Source organism: Bos grunniens, chromosome 4, assembly GCF_055505025.1.
Source record: "Bos grunniens cultivar Pamir isolate PY7600 chromosome 4, Bosgru_T2T1.0, whole genome shotgun sequence".
Lineage (NCBI taxonomy): Eukaryota > Metazoa > Chordata > Mammalia > Artiodactyla > Bovidae > Bos > Bos grunniens.
In genome coordinates this window covers 62,388,812-62,410,583 of record NC_141168.1, presented here as the reverse complement: position 1 = coordinate 62,410,583, position 21,772 = coordinate 62,388,812, and the positions used below count along the sequence as shown (strand labels likewise).

At 37.9% G+C, this 21,772-nt stretch overlaps 1 long non-coding RNA gene across 1 annotated transcript in view; it reads left to right on the top strand.

Moving 5' to 3' along the window:
• Positions 1-17,254, top strand: part of LOC147374247 (uncharacterized) — a 28,543-nt gene extending 11,289 nt beyond the window's left edge. The window contains exon 2 of the long non-coding RNA XR_015162544.1: positions 72-17,254. This is a non-coding gene — a long non-coding RNA (uncharacterized LOC147374247). The remainder of the gene's footprint in view (positions 1-71) is intronic.
• The last annotated feature ends 4,518 nt before the right edge of the window (positions 17,255-21,772 follow it).

Sequence of the window (21,772 nt, the reverse complement as noted above, 5' to 3'; positions counted from 1 at the left end):
ATGGCATATTGATGATGTGTATGATTGCTCCATGTATTATCATTTGTCTAACCCCTTTTGTCTCTACCCAGGTCAACAAGCTACAACTTGCAGTGCCAGTTCAACAAGGATATATGAAACTACAGCCGACCATGGAAAACATCACTCACCCTTAGACGGACACTGCTATAAGCACTCTGAGGCCTGAGATTAGGAAGAGAGGGGAGGCCCAAGCCCCTCGCCATCCCAGTTCAGCAGGAAGTAGCCAGAATGACCTCGACACCCCTATTCCCAAAGAATTGGGCCTCATATCTCTTGAGAAGGGAATGTCAGGTAGTTAGAATAGGAAAAAGGAGTCCAGAATGGCGGTGGCTAAAAGGCAAGAAAGGGAAAAGCCTGTGAAAATAGAACAAAGGAAGGTCCAAGGACCAGAGTGAGGACTTCAGGTAGAACAAACAGCACATCTGGCTAGCCCAATTTACATAGGGCAGGCCAGAGGAAGGAGAAAAAAACATATAGAAAGAGGAGCCAAAGGGCCAGGGGCCTCTCTCCCGCTCTCCCTCTCCCTCTCTCCTACTCTCCTGCTCTCCCTTTCTCCCACTCTCCTGCTCTCTCTCATGCAGTCTCTCTCTCTCTCTTCTCTTCATGTCTTTTGGGTTGGCATGCTTGGGTCAGCATGCTCTCATGCCTCAAGGATGTAGTTTCCTTTATCTTCTAAATAAAACTGAGCTGTAACATGAGCCATAACACTGATCTGTCCAAGAGCTTGACACGCCAAGGGCTTTAACATCCATCCTTTCAAATTTTTGTTGTGATGAGACAGAACTTAGGAAATTACACACTTCCCTGACAGGATAGATGACAGTCACATAGGATAAAGTATCAGTTACATCAAACAGAAAGTCTTTATCTCTTCTCTCAGGTCTGGTCTTATACTAAGCTGTGTCTCCTAACTTTGATTATCAGAAATGTTTTCACAAAGATTCCTCCTGCCTTTGCTTAGAGGGTTTAGGCAAATACTTCTGATCTCTTTTAATTTCTGTTACCTATTTAAACTCTCAAAGAAAGAACTATGTTGGTTTAAATAGTGAGCAATCAGAAAAGCATGATCTAATGAGGGAGATTCCTCATGATACCTCCTCATAGGCCAGCCTCAGGACTGATCACTCTCAGCTCAGGGATCCAGGCCTGGTTCAGCCTGTAGCCTTAGGGTAAAGTCATGTCAAGGATCACATGGTGTGTATCGTGTATCATGTATCACATGTTCTGACTTATAAAGGTAATGAACTCCTCACAATAAGGGAGGGCCCATGTCACTAGCCAATGGTTTGCATGGCATATTGAATATAAACATAGCTACCAATAAAATAAGACAAGGAACTATTAGGTAACTTGAACATGACTTGTTATATGTCAAAAGAGTTTAGAAAAATAAGGTAAGTTTTACATTGTCAAAAAAATATTTTTAGGTGGAAAAAAATTACAACACAGGAAAGAACAGTAGGGCCCAGGCAAAGGCATGAAAGCAGAAGTGAGCAAGATAAATGTGGGGTGGCTGGAGGGGTTTAACTATATTGATTAGTTTCTACAAAGGATTGCTGGGGCCCCAGGCATTCAGCTAATGGCTCCTATTCTAGCTTTGTTGCTGTTGTTTAGTCACCAAGTTACTAAGTTGTTTAGTCACTTTTGTGATCCCGTGGGTATTTAAGCTTTAGGCATCAACTAAAACGTACATTCTCATTCAGAGTGGCTTTCCGTGACTACCCATTCTCAAGGAGATTCATAATGTTTTCCACTCTTAAACCATTCTGTTTTTTTTTTTTCCCCTCCTTTGTAGCATTTATCAAATATTGCAGTATTGATTTACTGTTATACTTATTTGTTTGACACAGTTGTTAAGTATATTGATCTGGAGAGTGATTGCCTAGATTTCAAAACTGGTTCTGCCACTCACTAGCTTTGTGACCTTGGACAACATTCTCTGTATCTTAGTTTCCTTATCCATACACTGGAAATAAAAATACTGTTCCACATTGAGTCATTTTGAAAGCAAAGAAAAATATATACATTTTAAAAATATTTTATATGTTTATACATTTTTAATATTTTTTATAAAATGTAAACCTAATGTCTAATAAGAGCAGATAAATAGCTTCAGAAGGAATGAAGAGGCTGAGCCAAAGTAGAAATGATGCCAGTTGAAGTTGTGGATATGTCTGGTCGTGAAAGTAGAGCCTGATGCTATATAGAACAATATTGCATAGGAACATGGTAAGTCAGTTCCACGAATCAATGTAAATTGGAAGTGGTCAAACAGGAGATGGCAAGAGTGAACACTGACATTTTAGGAATCAGTGAACTAAAATGGACAGGAGTAGGCAAATTTAGATGCCCGTTATATCTACTACTGTGAGCAAGAATCCCTTAGAAGAAATGGAGTAGCCCTCATAGTCAATACAAGAGTCTGAAATATAGTAGTTGGGTGCAACCTCAAAAGTGACAGAATAATCTTGGTTCATTTCCAAGGCAAATCATTCAATATCCCGGTAATCCAAGTATATAACCCAATCAATCATGCTGAAGAAGCTGAAGTTGAACAATTCTATGAAGACATATAGGACCTTCTAGAACTAACACCAAAACAAGATGTCCTTTTCATCATAGGGGACTGGAATGCAAAAGTAAGAAGCCAAGAGATAAATGGAGTAATAGGCGAGTCTGGCCTTGGAGTACAAAATGAAGCAGGGCAAAGGCTAATAGAGTTTTGCCAAGAGAATGCACTGATCATTGCAAATACCATCTTCCAACAACACAAAAGATGACTCTACACGTGGACATCATCAGATGGTCAATATCAAAATCAGATTGATTATATTCTTTGTCGCCAAATATGGAGAAGCTCTATACAGTCAACAAAAGCAAGACTGGGCATTGACTGTGGCACAGATCATGGGCTCCTTATTGCAAAATTCAGACTTAAATTGAAGAAGGTAGGGAAAACCACTAGGCCTTCAGGTATGACCTAAATTAAATCCTTTGATTATACAGTAGAAGTGACAAATATATTCAAGGTATTAGATCAGAGACAGAGTGCCTAAAGAACTATGGACAAAGTTTTATAACATTGTACAGGAGGCTCTGATCAAAATCTTCCCCAAGAAAAAGAAATGCAAAAAGGCAAAATGGTTGTCTATGGAGGCCTTACAAGGAGCTTAGAAAAGAATAGAAGTGAAAGGCAAAGGAGAAAAGGAAAGATACACCCATTTGAATGCAGAGCTCCAAAGAATAGCAGGAAGAGATAAAAATGCCTTCTTAAGTGAACAGTGCAAGGAAATAGAGAAAAACAATAGAATGGGAAAGACTGAAATCTCTTTAAGAAAATAAAAGATACATTTCAAGGGAACATTTCATGCAAAAATGGACACAATAAAGGACAGAAACAGTATGAATCTAACAGGAGCAGAAGATATTAAGAAGAGGTGGCAAGAATACATAGAACTATACCAAACAGGTCTTAATGACCCTGACAACCACGATGGTATAGTCTCTCACCTAGAGCCAGACATCCTGGATTGTGAAATCAAGTGGGCCTTAGGAAGCATTATTACAAAAAAAGCTAGTGGAGGTGATGGAATTCTACCTGAGCTTTTGTAAATCCAGAAGATGATGGTGTTTAAGTGCTGCACTCATTATGTCAGCAAATTTGGAAAACTCAGCAGTGGCCACAGGACTGGAAAAGGTCGGTTTTCATTCCAATCCCCAAAAGGCAATGTCAAAGAATGTTCAAACTACCCCACAGATTCACTCATTTCACATGCTAGCAAGGTAATGCTCAAAATCCTTCAAGCTATGCTTAAAAAGTACATAAACTGAGAACTTCCACATGTGCAAGCTGGAATTAGGAAAGGCAGAGGAATCAGAGATCAAATTGCCAACATCCATTGGATCATAGGAAAAACAAGGGAATTACAGAACAACATCTACTTCACTTCCCTGACTACACTAAAGCCTTTGATTGTGTGGATCATAGCAAACTGTGGAAAATTCTTAAAGAAATGGGATTATCAAATCACCTTACCTATCTCCTAAGAAACCTGTATGCAGGTCAAAAAGCAATAGTTAGAAATGAACATGAAACAATGGACTCGTTTTCCAAATTGGGAAAGGAGTACATCAAGGCTGTATATTGTCACCTTGCCTATTTAATTTATATGCAAAGTACATCATGCAAAATGTTGGACTGGATGAAGCTCAAGCTGGAATCAAGATTGCCAGGAGAAATATCAATAAACTCAGATATGCAGATGACACCACTCTAATGGCAGAAAGTGAAGGGAAACTAACAGCTTCTTGATGAAGTTTAAAGAGAAGAGTGAAAAACCTGACTTAAAACTCAATATTCAAAAAACTAAGATCATGGCATCCATTCCTATCACTTCACTGCAAATAGATGGGGAAAATATGGGAACAATGACAGAATTTATTTTCTTGGACTCCAAAATCACTGAGGATGGTGACTGCAGGCATGAAATTAAAAGACACTTGCTCCTTGGAAGAATAGCTATGACAAAACTAGACAGCATATTAAAAAGCAGAAACATCACTTTGCCAACAAGGTCCATATAGTCAAAGCTATGGTTTTTCCAGTAGTCACATATGGATGTGAGATTTGGACTATAAAGAAGGCTGAGTGCCAAAGAATTGATGCTTTCCAACTGTGGTGCTAGAGAAGACTCTTGAGAGTACCTTGGACAGCAAGGTGATCAAACCAGTCCATCCCAAAGGAAATCAACCCTGAATATTCACTGGAAGGACTGATGCTGAAGCTGAAACTCTAACACCTTGGTCACCTGTTGTGAAGAGCTGACTCACTTGAAAAGACTCTGATGCTGGGAAAGATTGAGGGCAAGAGGAGAAGAGGGTGACAGAGGATGAGATGGTTAGATGGCACCAATGACTCAGTGGACATGAGTTTGAACAAACTCCAGGAGACAGTGAAAGACAGGGGAGACTGGCGTGCTTCAGTCCTTGGGGTCACAGAGTTCGACATGATTTAGTGACTGAATAACAATATACATATGAACAGAAAATCACAAATGTTGGCAAGGATGTGGCAAAAGTCTGTGCACTATTGGTGGGAAGGTAAACAAGTATAGCTACTGTGGGAAAAATAACATGATTGTCCCTCAATAATTAAAAATAGAATTACAATATTTCAGGAATCCCACTTCTGAGTATATGCACCAAAGATCTAAAATCCCAGTCTCAAAGAGATATTTGTCAACCCATGTTCATAGCAGTATCATTCATAATAGCCAAAATGTGGAAGCAAATCAAGTACTCACCTACAGATGAATAGATAAGTGAAATATGGTGTATGTATGTGTGTTTGTGTGTGTATATATGCAATGAAATATTATTCAATCTCAAGAAGGAAGAAAATTAGGACATATTGAACAGCATGGATGAATCTTGATAACACTTTGCCAAGTTAAGTAAGCCAGCCACAAAAATACAAGTAATTTTTTATTCCACTTATATGAGGAGCTTAGAGTGATCAAAATCAAAGAGAGAGGAATGGTGGTTTCCAAGGGCTGAAAGGAGAGGGGAATAGGAACTTATTCAATAGGCATAGAATTTCAGATTTTCAGGATAAAAAGAGTTCCACACATGTATAGCGGTTATGGTAGCACAGCACTATTAATGCTTAATGTCACTGAAGTGTCCACTTAAAAATGGTTAAGATGAAAAAAAAAATGGTTAAGATGGTAAATTTTATACATATTTTACCACACTAACAAACAATGGATAAAAATACAATTAACCCTTGAAAAACATGGATTTGATCTGCATGGGTTCAATTGTAAATGTTTTTCAATAGTAACTATTACAAGTAGTTTAATGGCTATTGTGCAACATAAAATGAAAAGTCAAAAAAAAAATACTACAGTATAACATGATCCTAATTTGGTTGAATCTGCAGATGTAGAACTACGGACATGGAGGAACCTCAGATACTATGCGGTGGCTATAAGTTTTATGAGGATTTTCAACTACACGGAGGATTGGTATTCCCAACCCTTATGCTGTTTAAGGGTCAACTGTAGGTATAAGTAACCCTAGGAGCAATAAGATATAGCTAAAAAACTAGGGAAAAAGAGCCTACGGGGACCTGAATTTCACTCTGATTGAAACATGCATAAAGAAAACTTTTATAAAGAAAACTTAATAAAGAAAACTTTTCTTTATAACAAGGTACTGAAAATGCTACTATATTGAATGCTGAGTATCATACAGAAGCTGCTTCCAAGGACTAAGGGAGAGTGTGAGGGGAAGGTTAAACATACTAAACCTTTGTTCCACTCAAAGAGTCACAACAAACTTAGCCATTGATGGGTAATATTTGTCCTACGTATTGATGAAAAACGACAACGTTTCTAATAGAATACTAATGCTGCTGCTAAGTCGCTTCAGTCGTGTCCGACTCTGTGCGACCCCATAGACGGAAGCCCACCAGGTCCCCCGTTCCTGGGATTCTCCGGGCAAGAACACTGGACTGGGTTGCCATTTCCTTCTCCAATGCATGCAAGTGAAAAGTGGAAGTGAAGGCGTTCAGTCATGTCCGACTCTTCGCGACCCCATAGACGGCAGTCCACCGGGCTCCTCTGTCCATGGGATTTTCCAGGCAAGAGTACTGGAGTGGGGTGCCATTGCCTTCTCCGAGAATACTAACGTAAGAGTTAAAATAACAATATTTATTCTGTCCTCTATCCAGACACAAACTTTCTCATAGACTAGTTGCTCACTTGCTCTCGTCTTCAAATTATAAATACTTAATATTTTGTTTAAAATATTTGAAAATATCTGATATAGCTATATTATGATCACAGGCTTATATTATATTTTTAATTTATAGGCAAAAAAATAGAGGTTATAGAATTACTCTTTAAAATCACTAGTTCTTTGATGAATGAGGTGGTAAAAAAAATCTAGTAGAGATGTTAGGGGATTTGTTTTAATAACTAGAAAAGAGTTATAATTTCTAAAACAACAGTGATATGAAATTGGGTATAATTTAAGAACAAAATGTAATTTAAATTTTTTTCAATTAATTTTAAATATTTTGAAACATTTGGCTTCAACTATTCACTTGTTTAGAATATGTTATAGACAGACCATAGAGATGCACATCAGTTCAAACTTAGGCCAAAATAATACAGATTTTTAAACTGGTTATTTGAGAATTAATGAGACTTCATGGCTGGAGCAGTATAAGCAGAAACTATGTCTGTCATTGACTAAAAAGGCCTGAATATTTTCCTCCATTTCAGTTCAGTTCAGTTCAGTCGCTCAGTCATGACCAACTCTTTGCGACCCCATGAACTGCAGCACACCAGGCCTCCCTGTCCATCACCAACTCCCGGAGTCCACACAAACCCATGTCCACTGAGTTGGTGATACCATCTAACCATCTCACCTGCTGTTGTTCCCTTCTCCTCCAAACTTCAATCTTTCCTAACATCAGGGTCTTTTCCAATGAGTTAACTCTTCGCATGAGGTGGCCAAAGTATTGGAGTTTCAGCTTCAACATCAGTCCTTCCAATGAACACTCAGGACTGATCTCCTTTAGGATGGACTGGTTGGATCTCCTTGCAGTCCAAGGAACTCTCAAGAGTCTTCTCCAACCCCACAGTTCAAAAGCATCAATTCTTTGGTGCTCAGCTTTCTTTATAGTCCAACTCTCACATCCATACATGACTGGAAAAACCATAGCCTCAACTAGACGGAACTTTGTTGGCAAAGTAATGTCTCTGTTTTTTAATATACTGTCTAGGTTGGTCATAACTTTCCTTCCAAGGAGTAAGCGTCTTTTAATTTCATGGCTGCAATCACCATCTGCAGTGATTTTGGAGCCCCCAAAAACAGTCAGCCACCGTTTCCACTGTTCCTCATCTATTTGCCATGAAGTGGTGGGACCGGATGCCATGATTTTAGTTTTCTGAATGTTGAGCTTTAAGCCAACTTTTTCACTCTCCTCTTTCAGTTTCATTAAGATAAAGCTTCTTCCTATCTCTGCCTCTAGTGATTCTTTTCTTAGAACATTTACTTTAGAAAACTTGTCATTGTCAATTCTTTCTCTGCCCCTTAAAAAAAAAAAAAATCTTCTTGCTAGTTTTATAACCCAGAATGACTTTCTGTAAGACTCTGGAGCCCACTCTTTGCAATGTTTTTCATCTAGAATATAGTGCCCTTAGCTCACAGTTTCTGTGGGAGGGTAGAAGCCTAATTTAGATAGGCACCAATTAGGACTTCCTTGGTGGCTCAGACAGTAAAGCATCTGCCTACAATGTGGGAGACCCAGGTTCAATCCCTGGGTCAGGAAGATCCTCTGGAGAAAGAAATGGCAACCCAATCCAGTACTCTTGCTTGGAAAATCTCATGGACAGAGGAGTGTGGTAGGCTACAGTCCGTGAGGTCACAGAGTCGAACATGACTGAGCAACTTCACTTTTCACTTTCAGTGCTTAAAAACACATCATTTGTTTCAGAGGATCTGAGTTCAGTTTCTCTGCCCAATAGCAAGAGTCAGAATAGTTTTCCTTGCTTTTTTTCTTTAAATTTATTTATTTATTTTCTATGGACTGCTTGTTTATTCCAAGTTTAAGATTCTCTTTTATACTTTTACAAAAACTTTAGGCCAGAGGTTTGACATTTTCAGTTCCCCCTCTCCCAAATTTATCATCTCCATAAATCATTGTTGCTCTTCAAACAGAGTTCCTTTATTTTTAAATTGAAGGATAATTGCTTTACAGAATTTTGTTGTTTTCTGTCAAATCTCAGATAAATCAGCCATAGGTAAACATATGTCCTCTCCCTCTTGAACCTCCTTCCTATCTCCCTCCTCATCCCACCCATCTAGTTTGATACAGAGCCCTTGTTTGAGTTCCCTGAGACATACAGAAAATTCCCATTGGCTATCTATTTTACATATGGTAATGCAAGTCTCCATGTTACTCTCTCCATACATCTAATCCTCTCCTCCCCACTTCCCAGGTCCATAAGTCTCTTCTCTATATCTGTTTCTCCACTGCTGCCCTACAAATAAATTCTTCAGTACCATCTTTCTTGATTCTGTATATATGCATTAGTACACGACATTTATCTTTCTGATTTACTTCACTTCCTTCTTTAATTCTGTCCAATGCATTTTTTGCATTGAGACTATGAAAGATATGGTCCCAAACAAACCAACAAACCCAAAACATTATCTGAACTGCTGTTGTTACTATTGTCTACAGTGATAAACTGGCCTCAGGCATTTCTTGTCTAGACCAACCTCATACAGCCACCTCAAAAGTGAAAAGCTTGATTGAACTGACAGAAGTTGCTATCTCCATTCCAGTTCCAGATCCCAGTAAGGGATCCACAAGAAAGAAAGGGAAATAAGGGAAGTAGCTCTCTTGCTGAGTGTACAGCCCAGAAAAGAGAGGAATTCTGTGCAGAGACAATTTTCCACTTTCAGTTCAGTTCAGTCACTCAGTAGTATCCGACTCTTTGTGACCCCATGGACTGCAGCATGCCAGGCCTCCCTGTCTATCACCAACTCCCAGAGTTTACTCAAACTCATGTCCATCACGTCGTTGATGCCATTCAACCATCTCATCCTCAGTCAGTTGTCCCCTTCTCCTCCTGCCTTCAATCTTTCCCAGCATCAGGGTCTTTTCAAATGAGTCAGCTTTTTGCATCAGGTGGCCAAAGTATTGGAGTTTCAGCTTCAACATCAGTCCTTCCAATGAACACTCAGGACTGATCTTCTTTAGGATGGACTGGTTGGATCTCCTTGCAGTCCAAGGGACTCTCAAGAGTCTTCTCCAACACCACAGTCAAAAGCATCAATTCGTTGGTGCTCAGCTTTCTTTATAGTCCAAATCTCACATCCATACATGACTACTGGAAAAACCATAGCCTTGACCAGATAGACCTTGTTGGCAGAGTAGTCTCTGCTTTTTAATATGCTGTCTAGGTTGGTCATAGCTTTTCTTCCAAGGAGTAAGTATCTTTTTATTTCATAGCTACAATCACCATCTGCAGTGATTTTGGAGCCCCCCAAAATAAAGTCTGCCACTGTTTCCACTGTTTATCCATCTATTTGCCATGAAGTGATGGGACTGGATGCCATGATCTTTGTTTTCTGAATGTTGAGCTTTAAGCGACCTTTTTCACTCTCCACTTTCACTTTCATCAAGAGGCTCTTTAGTTCCTCTTCAATTTCTGCCATAAGGGTGGTGTTATCTGCATATCTGAGGTTATTGATAATTCTCCCGTCAATCCTGATTCCAGCTTGTGCTTCATCCAGACCTGCGTTTCTCATGATGTACTCTGCATATAAGTTAAATAAGCAAAGTGACAATATACAGCCTTGACATACTCCTTTTCATATTTGGAACTAGTCTGTTGTTCCATGTCCAGTTCTAACTGTTGCTTCCTGACCTGCATACAGGTTTCTCAAGAGGCATGCCAGGTGGTCTGGTGTTCCCATCTCTTTCAGAATTTTCCACAGTTGATTGTGATCCACACAGTCAAAGGCTTTGGCATAGTCAATAAAGCAGAAATAGATGTTTTCTGGAACTTGCTTCCTTTTTCCATGATCCAGCAGATGTTGGCGATCTGATCTCTGGTTCCTCTGCCTTATAAAACCAGCTTGAACATCTGGAAGTTCACAGTTCATGTATTGCTGAAGCCTGGCTTGGAGAATTTTGAGCATTACTTTACTAGCATGTGAGATGAGTGCAATTGTACAGTAGTTTGAGCATTCTTTGCCATTGCCTTTCTTTGGGGTTGGAATGAAAACTGACCTTTTCCAGTCCTGTGGCCACTGCTGAGTTTTCCAAATTTGCTGGCATATTGAGTGGAGCACTTTCACATCATCATCTTTCAGAATTTGAAATAGCTCAACTGGAATTCCATCACCTCCACTAGCTTTGTTCATAGTGATGTTTCCTAAGGCCCACTTGACTTCACATTCCAGGATGTCTGGCTCTAGGTGAGTGATCACACCGTCATGATTATATGGGTCTTGAAGATCTTTTTTATACAGTTCTTCTGTGTATGCTTGACACCTCTTCTTAATATCCTCTGCTTCTGTCAGGTCCATACCATTTCTGTCCTTTATTGAGCCCATCTTTGCATGAAAATTTCCCTTGGTATCTCTAATTTTCTTGAAGAGATCTCTAGTTTCTCCCATTCTATTGTTTTCCTCTAGTTCTTTGCACTGATCACTGAAGACAGTTTTCTTATCTCTTCTTGCTATTCTTTGGAACTCTGCATTCAAATTGGAATATCTTTCCTTTTCTCCTTTGCTTTTTGCTTCTCTTCTTTTCACAGCTATTTGTAAGGCCTCCTCAGACAGCCATTTTGCTTTTTTGCATTTCTTTTTCTTGGGCATGGTCTTGTTCTGTCTCCTGTACAATGTCACGAACCTCTGTCCATTGTTCATCAGGCACTCTATCAGATCTAGTTCCTTAAATGTATTTCTCATTTCCACTGTGTAATCATAAAAGATTTGATTTAGCTCATACCTGAATGGTCTAGTGGTTTTCCATACTTTCTTCAATTTGTCTGAATTTGGCAATAATGTTCATGATCTGAGCCACAGTCAGCTCCTGGTCTTGTTTTTGCTGACAAGCTGTCTTGTCCAGCTTCTCCATCTTTGGCTGCAAAGAATATAATCAATCTGATTATGGTATTGACCATCTGGTGATCCATGTGTAGAGTCTTCTCTTATGTTGTTGGAAGAGGGTGTTTGCTGTGACCAATGAGCCTTCTTGGCAGAACTCTATTAGCCTTTGCCTTGCTTCATTCTGTACTCCAAGGCCAAATTTGCCTGTTACTCCAGGTGTTTGTTGATGTCATATAATTCCAGCCCTCTTAATGAAAAGGACATCTTTTTTGGGTGTTAATTATAGAAAGTCTTGTAGGTCTTCATAGAACTGTTCAACTTCAGCTTCTTCAGCATTACTGGTCGGGGCCCAGACTTGGATTACCGTGATATTGAATGGGTTGCCTTGGAAATGAAGGGACATCATTCTGTTGTTTTTGAGACTGTATCCACGTACTGCATTTCGGACTCTTTTCCACTTTAGTCCAGCATATTTCCAGGTGAACAACAATCCACAGAAGAGGTCCAAACTACCCCATGCAGGACCAAAAAAGAAAGCCTTACTACCCAAGAAATAAATAATCTTCATTGAAGACCTGAATCTTCAAAGGTAAGCGCAATTATACAGAACTGGGTTTCAAAGAAAAACCCTTTTTGTATTGTACTTAGTCATTGCTTTCTGTGGGGGTGATAATTTACTGACATTTAATGAGTAAAATGGATAAAAGAACATTGAGAGAAAATTGGACAGGGTGTTCAGATAACAAAAGACTATTCTGCCTTTAATTTTTTCTTATTTCTCAGTAGGATATAGATTTACTAAAGCTATGGGACAAAATAGCTCTTGTTCCAGACTTGCCTCTGCAGGTGGAGGGAAGTTGTGAATAAATATGAATGTAAAGGTATTGGTAAGACACAGGAGGACAGAAAGTTATAAACTATTCCAAGTATCTACGCCTTATGTTAGTCATTACTGTTTAAAACTACATGACAAAAAAAAGATCTTACTAAAAACACAATTACCGTTGTCCTGTTATTAACTCAAGGTAGAAATCACCCAAAGGTGAAAAAATGGAAGTTCATTACAAGTGAAGTATTTTGAAAAATTAAGCTGAAACAACTTGACGTGAGTAAGAGGATGGCATGATTCATCCAAGAATATGGCATTATATTTAAAATTTCAGTGTAGCTGGAGGCAACATTTTAATGTACAACTGTTTAGATTCTGTCTAACCTTTCAAAGAAAATATCCAAAGTTTATTTTTCAGGTATTTGACAGAGACTATTTTATTTGGCGGCCATCTTCCTGCATACCTTACATTTCCATAACTAAATCATCCCTGCCTTCACCTATCACTCAGATAAGCAGCTTATAGGAGTGATTAACACTAAAACTACTGATTAATCAGAAAAACATAATGATTATTGGTAATAGACTCCAGAACCCTGAGATGGTTATAACAATTAAAATGAGAATATTAAATTTTAAAACATAAAACTTCAATACTATGTAAACCTATTCATTAATTTCAATTTGAAAATAAACAAGCTAGTTTTCTCTTATGCTTAATCTACTTTGGGGGAAAAATCTATAGTAAGTAGAATAAGTTTCCTTGACTTTTATTTAATTTTTTTTTCCAGTATTCTTTTTTTTTTTTTTAAACTTTACAATATTGTATTAGTTTTGCCCAACATCGATTGACTTTTAAAGACCAGAAGATTGAAAGAGGTGCCAGATAAGAGAAAAATTTCCCTGCAATTACTCACAGTTTGAGGGAATAATGGCACATGTTTCACTATTTGAAGACAAGGTGACAATGGTATTCTACATGTTGATTAGAGCTTCTGGTTAAAAAGGACATCAGGTATAACCCTAAGATTATGCCCTCAACCTTGTCATCTTTTTCATATCATGCTTCACTTTCATGGTTGAAAAAATTATGCTGTTTTGGAAAATTCAAATGAAAGAAAAAATGAAGATGGTACATATACAATAAAAAACATATCAGTTTACTTGGTATGAAATTTAACAATAGCAAAGATTTATAAATGCATACATAAAAATCGGCTAAGCAGTTATTTGTTAACTGCTTACCAAAAATATCATAGGGAAAATGCTTTTAAACAATAATTCATCACTACAAAATTGGCTGTCTGTGAATATAATAATCTCTTTCAGCAGAACAATACACTTATTAAAAAGTATAATTTGCTGTTTCATCATACCTTCTATCCATCTTGGATTTGAAATGCTAATCACTCATGCTTTGCTGCTGTTGTTTGCAACACCTTTAAAATTCATTACAAACTATACCAAGACTGTAAACACCTGTATATTTCTGCATACATATGTATAGAAAATCAATATTGCTCTGCTAAAGTGTTTGAAAAAATATTACAACTATCTCAGCAGTTCTACCGGTTGGTTACTACTTTGATTTCCCTTTATGATATTTTTTATGTTTTCGCAATATGAAAAAATATATGGCCCCAGTTTACTTATCCTTCTTGTTGGTAGAAAGATAGTTCACCAAGTCAATTAAAGTCTTTTTTGGAATGTATCTTTCAAAGTATAAAAAAGTCTTTATCCAGATGCTAAAATGAGCAAATGAATATTTATCATAATTTAACAGGTCCTTTCACAGGATCCCTCCTACACAGTCATTCTCAGGCTACAAAAAAAAAAAAAGAGAGAGAGAGTAGTTTCCTTGGAGACAATACTGAATAAACCAACTAACATTCCTAAGCCTTTGTTTGAGTATTTTTCAAATGTTTTGGAAAATTATCACAGGAGTCTACACAGCCTTCTTTCTAAGAGCAAAACATTGGCTAGCTTGCAAATAATTTTGCCAATTTATGACTCTCTAAATGAGGGTCATTCATCCACTCTTTCATGTTAATCTAAGAACTCTTGATTTAAAATAAATTTTAAGAGGACAGTGTGCACACCAAGTGAAAATAGACCCACCCGGGGGTAAGAGCAGGAACCAAATTATTCAGATCTCCACTTCTTAAAGAACACTGACTATAGGTATTTGAATACCAATCTTCAAAAAATATATAGCACAAGTCACATTGTAAATTTTTCTGCTTGATTTAAGAGAAAAAGAATAGGGCATCCTATCAAATGACTTCATTTATTCACTTCAGTAATACTTATTACCAATGTGACTGGGGGTAAATTTTTTACCTTCTGTTTTTTGTCCATTGGCAACATAAAGACAGTTTTGTCTACACTGGGTAATTCCTGACATATAGTTGGTCCTTATAAAGAATTAGTTTATGCTACTACTACTACTACTAGTACTAAGTCGCTTCAGTCATGTCCGACTCTGTGTGACCCCATAGATGGCAGCTCACCAGGCTCCCCTGTCCCTGGGATTCTCCAGGCAAGAACACTGGAGTGGGTTGCCATTTCCTTCTCCAATGCATGAAGGTGAAAAGTGAAAGTGAAGTTGCTCAATCGTGTCCGACTCTTAGAGACCCCATGGACTACAGGTTACCAGGCTCCTCCACCCATGGGATTTTCCAGGCAAGAGTACTGAAGTGAGGTGCCATTGCTTTCTCCAGTTTATTCTAAATTTAAGGAAAAACAATATCAATGTATAATTCTACAGCACACTTCCATTTTAACATCAAAGTCTCCGGGGAGTAAGATAGAGCATTTGTTTCTGTTTGGATTGATTGGGGGTGAGCCCACCTGTCAGAAACATAATTTGCACAGTGTCATAAAGGAAGTATGGTAAATACCAGCACCTAGACGTGAACTCGTTTTCCTGAGATAAAACCAGAATACTGCCATACTTCTGTTATTTAGTTAATTGGCCATATAATGGTGCTAATGGGGTTCTGTAAAAATTCCAAACCTAAATTATCTGCCTATTTCTTTATTTTTGTCCACATAAAATAAGTAGTATATTCACTGTTTGGGGAAGAGCTAGTTTCTCTATTTGCGACTACCACAGTGACTCTTTCAGTCTCAAAACAGTTGGGTAAATATTCACATGTATTCTCAGGAAAGTCCAGCAATTCAAGTTATGCAAAAGCAAATTCAAATACTTCAGTCTAGGGTATTAAGTATTCTTTCAATAATTATAAGGGCCTCTTAAGGGGGAAAGGAGCTTGGAGGACATCAGGTGCTAGAAAGCAAAGTATAAGACAACTTGGAGCTCATCTTCCCAGAAAATTCTGTTCAGCATGAGGTAAGGGGACACTGTCAACATCACAGGGAAATTGTGGGGCAGCCTGGAGAGGCCCAGCAGCGTGCAAGGACGTGGTGACCTGGGAGCCCATGAAGACCATGTCTACTCTTAATCTTCTCTACATTATTCTGTTAGTTTCTGTCACAGTACTTATTACTATCTTTACTTTGTTTAACATTATTTGTATGTATCTCTTTTCCAGGTGGCAACTATAAATCAAAAAAGCCAGTGTTATGTCTCTGGTTTTCTACCACTGGCTCCTCAGTTCCTGCAACAGTGCCAGGTAGAGAAGAGGCACAAAAAGTGTATTTATTAAATGAATGAATAGTGCCCAAAGCAATGTTAGGAGTAGTGTACATCAGTAAAAATAAGAGCATATGTTAGTGGATTCATGGCTGTAGCTAGAAGATGCTGAATGAGAAACTGTGGTTCCTTCGTTTGTTGATGAAAACCATTATATCCAATAACAGCCAGTTAAGAAAATGGGAAATAGATGGGGAAACAGTGGAAACAGTGTCAGACTTTCTTTTTTTGGGCTCCAAAATCACTGCAGATGGTGACTGCAGCCCTGAAATTAAAAGACACTTACTCCTTGGAAGGAAAGTTATGACCAACCTAGATAGCATATTCAAAAGCAGAGACATTACTTTGCCAACAAAGGTTCATTTAGTCAAGGCTATGGTTTTTCCTGTGGTCATGAATGGATGTGAGAGTTGGACTATGAAGACGGCTGAGCGCCGAAGAAGTGATGCTTTTGAACTGTGGGGTTGGAGAAGACTCTTGAGAGTCCCTTGGACTGCAAGGAGATCCAACCAGTCCATTCTAAAGGAGATCAGTCCTGGGTGTTCTTTGGAAGGACTGATGCTAAAGCTGAAACTCCAGTACTTTGGCCACTTCATGTGAACAGTTGACTCATTGGAAAAGACCCTTATGCTGGGAGGGATTGGGGGCAAGAGGAGAAGGGGAGGACAGAGGATGAGATGGCTGGATGGCATCACCAACTCGATGGACGTGAGTCTGAGTGAACTCCCGGGAGTTGGTGATGGACAGGGAGGCCTGGTGTGCTGCAAAGAGTCGGACATGACTGAGCCCTGAACTGAACTGAAGAAACAGAAAATGAAAAGTTTTATTTTTTATTTTTCTGTTATTGCAAACAAGATTTTCACTGTACTATAGGAACTGTATGAGGTTAAAAGGTTAAAGGTTTCCTTGACCTGGCTTTACAGATGGGTTAGCAGTGTGAAACTATTTTAACTCTTTCAGCCTTTTTCCTGACTACTCTGTAATGTGGCACGTACAAACATTCTGGCTATTTCATCATAAAAAAACTAGAAGATTATCAGTTATCTTTATACCTGTTTAGTTAAATGTTTGGAAGACATAAACAATTTTAATAAATTCAGATATTAATATTCCACTGTACTCAATTTATCATGTATTGTAATGAGAAGATACAAGTACCAAAATTTTCTTTTGTATTACATTTTTCTGCTTCCCCTGCAGCAATATTGTTGGTATAAAAACCTAACAATCATTACCTAAATCACACACAGAAGTTCAGTGAATGAAAAATCCTGCTTTTTAGTGTGCCATAATTCTAAGATTTCTATATTCTGAATCTAACATTTTAAGAAATTCTTTCAACCACCTGAGCCCATGTTCTGTTTCTCCTTCGGTCATAATTGAACAAACAAGACAGAATTTTTAAATCCTACACTCATCACTGACTCAATGGACATGAATCTGAGTAAACTCTGGGAGATGGTGAAAGACCCGGAAGCCTGGCATACTGTAGTCCATGGGATCACAGATTAGGAGAGACTTTAGCCACTGAACACCAAAAACAAACGTTACTAAAGAAACAAATCTTCTTCATTTTACCTTAGCTATGCCTTTTTCAAACATTTGGTGAACACTTTATATGTTTGCCTCACCCCAAAACAAAACCTGGCACTGAGCCTTCTTTCTTTTCAGTTAAGTTAATGGGCTCTTATCAAAAAAGGAAGAATTAGGGAATTCAATGGTGTTTTATGGGCCTGATAATCATGAAAACTCTGTACGAAAGCGGATTAGATTGCTACTTCATTTGAATCACAGAGTAATTAGATTCTTCCTTTTGGGAATATTTTCACATATGTGTTTAGAAATAGTTATTTTAATGAAAAGGGCAAATTGCAATTTGAAGCCCCCGACTGGCACTCAGTCATTCATTTATTCATTATTTCATTTATTCATGTGTTGAGTGCCTACTATGTGTCAGATATCACATGTAGGGCTAGGGTTTCATGGTTGAAACAAAAACAAAGAGTTTCTGTCCGCAAGGTTCTTACTACATGATGAAAAACTAGGCAAGTAAACCAGTAGTGAAGTGTGTCATTCAGTAAGCTGGAGATAAACAAAGTATAAAAGAGAATGTATGTATGGGTGACCTAACAGCCAGGGCAGCAGGGTGTGAGGGTAAGGGATATTAGGAAAATCTTCCACAATAAACTGATATATTGACTGAGTCAGAAAAACCAAGTTTATATGATTCAGGCAGAGAAAGAAAAGGCCTCCTAAATGCAGAAGGCAGCATGCTCAAAAATACAGGAGAATGAAAACCATAGGATGCTGTTCCTTCTGCTGCAGGTAGTTGGTGAAGAATCAGGAAGATGCAGTCTGGTGTTGACTCTTAAAGGAAGCCACACCATTAGGAAGATGTCAAATTAGGAATCTACTGCCTGCTGAATCAGGAAGCTACCTCTACAACTATTGGTTCTAGAACCATGATGCTTCTGTAATAATCTGACTTCCCATAATGGACTCCCTTAACCTCAGGCTATTCAGTTCTGAATCCAAGTCTTATTCAAGTGCATTCAATCTATACATAGAACTGTGGCTGCAAGGGAGTGTGAAAAAATGTAACTTTTAGCCCTCTATTTTTAATATGTAGAACAGATTCAGAATGAGTAGTGAATGACCCAAACCCAATTTGTGCCAGAGATTTCAACTTAAAATTACAAGTCAACATAATTATTTATCCATTTTCAATACCAACTGTAAAACTGGCCTAAATTTGTCTATGACAAACTTTAAAAGTAGTGTAAGTAATATACAATAATAAATATCACATTCTCTATCATAAAAACAATCACATATTGCTATGACCTTCTAAACATTCCTATTCTTGGTTGTATATATTTCCAGGGTTGAAAAAGACTTACTAATAGGAGACATTTATCATCTTAACTAACCAAGCTGAGGACAGTATTTAATGCTTGTTATATCATGAATTCCAAAATTTAAGGGGATGAGGATCCAATGGTCCAAGCCACTGACTGTCAAGCATTTTATTATCTTCACATCATGTTAGGGCCTGTGACCTATACTCTGTCCATATCATATGCTGAGCTTTCTCTGATCAAGTTATTGCTTTCCTACCTTTTCAATTATTTTTATATTTGTCCTATTATAACCAAAGTTCTAAATACATTAAAATGTCAGTCAATTAAAGTTATAGCTCTCATGTCTTTGACCAGCAGTCAGCACTTTTAAGGTCACTCCTTTGCCAGGTCAGGAAGAATTCTGAGAAATATCACTATTAAAGCAAAGGTAGTATTAGGGAGCCCTGAAAAGAAAGGAGGTGTAAACACAGGAATAAAACTGAGAGAATAATGTCATAAGAGCAAAGAGAGAAGAGTTTGGTTAGAGGGGTTTGGACAAAAAAATGAAATGGCCAGGGTGAGAGAGAGAAAAGGATCAAAAAGTCCTCCCTCGGTTTGGAATTCAGAGCTCAAAGGTGGGGAAAGCAGTGTGAGCGGTGTGCCGGGAGAGGGTCTGGTTTTGAAGGGGAAAAACAGAGTGACAGCTAGACTCAAACATAACTTTGATGGAGGATTTTCGTTTGGTTTAGTTTGATTTGATTTTAATGAGATCACTAAACATCATTAAATGACACAGAACACATTTTAAGAACCAATCCCAATGTTTAGTCCAGTCTTGAAATGATGACACCACTTATTTGGCATTTATATGCTGGGTTGACAAAAATAGTCTAAAGTATTTAAATTTTTATGCTTAAAAGAGGCAATATGCCTCTATATGCCTCACTCTACTGGGTGTTGTGAGTATAGAATCAAAGACTTGCTGACTGTCCAGTCATTCTATAGAGAACCCGTCGGGGTCACACATATACCAGATGTGTTTTAAAATCTATGGGGGCAATGTGGAATTTTTACTAATAAAATCTAAAATTGATTTTTTTTTCTTGTGATTGCAGTAAATTAAGGAAGTGTTAAGTTTGTAAGAAAATTCATAGAAAGTGAAAGTTTTTAAGAGACATAATAGGATTCACAGCTCATTATGGACCAAAGAAAGAGAGAGAGAGATATCTCCAGAGGGACCATTTAGAACACTTAAAGGATGATAAGGATGATAAAAATTCATCTATTTTATATTTTAGCATATAATGAACAATTCACACATTCACTCTCATTTTCAGAGGAACCTTAATTCCAATATCATGCATGTTAGCTTCGTTTTCCTAGAGGGTTAAAGACGATAATGGAATAAAAATGTTTAAGAGATTATTTAAAAGTTCCAAGTGCAGTTTCTTTTTATGTATAGTTCAGTTTTGTAGTTACCACTATTTTGTATACTTCATTTTATTTAGAAAAAATAGAGTTGATAAGAAAAAGTTTTAAATCCCATGCAAATCTATTCCTTATTAAACATTCTTAAAAATCATAGTAAGCCATACTATGATGGAATATCAAAAGTATTTACCCTAAACATTTTGAAAATGAATAGTATGTTCTACATAAAAAATAAATGGATTCAGCATCACATACTTGAGTCAAACATAAAAAAATGGGTCATCTTTGAATCAGTAGTTAACTAATTAATAAAATTATGAAATTAATATATTGCAAGTTGAGATTTTAATAATTTTAGGGATCTTAGATATTAAGCTCAACACTTTTACTTATTGCTGAAGAAGTCAAGCTCTTGATAGATTTTCCCCCCATCTTTTCATATTTTAATCAATTAATTAAAATTGCCAGTAAGACATCTCAAATTATTTTTTGACAAAAAGTGTGTGTTGGGGAGAAGACATGGACATGGAATATAGAGAATGAGGGAGGGAAAGAGAGACTGGGATGAAGAGCAGAGGAAGAAAGAGCAGAGGAGGGGAGAGAGAGAGACCCTTGGTCTCACGTTGTAGCTAAGGGCATCTTCTCTGAGTATAATCCCAGGCCTACTTCACTACTCAAAGACATGGCTCTAGCAATTCTCCCTTCTCCCCTCTCTCTCCTGTAGTATCAAAACTTCTGTCTTTGACCACCAGTTTTCAGCCATTACATGCATTTCTCTAATCTAAAAAAAGTGACAAAACTCTACTGACTTCAGTTCTTCTAGTCAAGACCTCTTTCATCTGCTCTTCTTTATAATATATTCTTCAAAGGAATTCTCTATATTCACTAATGCTAACACATTCTCTGCCCCACCATTGCTCTGAAACTGCTTGGCCAAGGTCACCAATGGCCTCCAGGTTGCTAAATGCAACGCTGTATGATCAGTCCTTATTTCTAGTCCTATCAGCATCATCAGACACAGTCGATTACTTGTTCAAATGCTTCTTTTACTTGGTTTCCAGGACAACACTCTACTGAATTTCTTCTTTATATCATGCTTTTCATTCTCCTTCACAGGTTCATCCTCATCTTTCCAATTATAAACATGGAGGCAACATCCCTGGCTTTGGTCCCTAGACACTGTCTACTTTGTTGTTATTCGATAGCTAAGTCGTGTTCAACTCTTTGTGACCCCATGAACTACAGCACACCAGGCCTCCCTGTCCTTTGCTCAAACTCATGTGCTTTGAGTCAGTGATACCATCCCACCATCTTATCCTCTGTCGGCCCCTTCTCCTCCTGCCCTCCATTTTTTCCAGA